Source organism: Mus caroli, chromosome 12 (genome assembly GCF_900094665.2).
Source record: "Mus caroli chromosome 12, CAROLI_EIJ_v1.1, whole genome shotgun sequence".
Classification (NCBI taxonomy): domain Eukaryota; kingdom Metazoa; phylum Chordata; class Mammalia; order Rodentia; family Muridae; genus Mus; species Mus caroli.
In genome coordinates this window covers 1273622-1275021 of record NC_034581.1, presented here as the reverse complement: position 1 = coordinate 1275021, position 1400 = coordinate 1273622, and positions in this window count along the sequence as shown.

Sequence of the window (1400 nt, the reverse complement as noted above, 5' to 3'; positions counted from 1 at the left end):
CTGCTAAAGAGTTCTGTAGGTCCAATCAGGGTTTGTCTCAAGAACACCACTTGCATGTAATAGGTACTTAGTAATGTTTACTAAGTGAAGGAGGGGGCTGGAAGTAAATTTAGAAAACGCCTGGAGTTTATACTCATCAGATTGCTTTTACCATGAATCTGTTAAAACGCATAACAAATAGCTTTCGTACAAAGATTAACTTTTAAATTTCAGGTTCAGGAGAAGGGAATGGAGGAAAAACCGAAACATTAACAACAGTGGTGTCTGAGTTGCACAGGTCAATTCTTGTTTTCACTTATCAACTTAATGAATTTAGTTGTTCTCAGTTTTCTGCAGTACCTGGGGAGGACTGATTTGTCTCAAAGATTATCCCAAGATAGCGGGTTGTAGACCCAAGGGAGTGGATTTTGTTGTTGAAATTCCAGGCACTATGGTAAGCATGGGGGGTGGGGATATGCCTGGCATTTCCCAAAGCCCACAACACAGGCCTCTGCCAATCCTATCCTCCCACTGGTACAACTGACTTTGGCATCCAGACTTCAAATTTGAGCTGCAGCCACTACAGCAAGTCTGATTGAAGGCTACATATGTTAAGGAGACACGTTTGTGTTTCACATAGTTAATACCCAGAAACAGAATATCTTGTAATCTCAGAAGGTTTCAGGGAAACCACTCACTAAAGTGCGCTTTGAATCGTAAAACTTTAAAAAATAACAGAAATGTCCACTGCACGGAAGATAGTCTCTGCAAATCACACATAAAACCCCAAAGAGGTTGCTGGGGTATGATTTGCCTGTAATGTTAAGGCAGGAATGTTGCCAGGTCAAAGCCATCCTGGTTTACATAGAGAACAACTCTGTCTCATAATACCAGCCAGGCGTGGTGGTCCATACTTGAAATCTTAGCTCAAGAGGTGGAGACAGGAGAACTGCTGCACATTTGTAGCCTGGGTTATATTGTAAAACCCTGTTTCAAATAAAACTAAACTAAAAAGGAACAAAAACCAAAACAAATAACAACAAAAATCAAGGGCTGAGGAATTGGCTCAGTGGTAGGGCATATGCCCATCACGCACACTGTTCTGGGTTCAATCCCTGGCACTACATAAACAGCAACAGTGGCTGGCAACCCCAAATGAATTTTATGGTATCATTACCTTCTCTAAGATTTGTATGCGTGTCCATCCTAGGAGAAACAAGACGGTCATTGAGGCCAGAGATGTGGAGAAGCCATTCAGTCAGCAAAGGAAGAGCGTCATCTGAGCATGTCACTCCTGTGCTGCCACTGTGCTCAAGCTGTGTGGGAGCTGCCAGTGTGGGGAGAATTCACCACACAAAGCAAGATAATGCCGCTAATCACATAGCCCTGGGAAGTGAATGAACTGCTGCAGAACCCAAGCA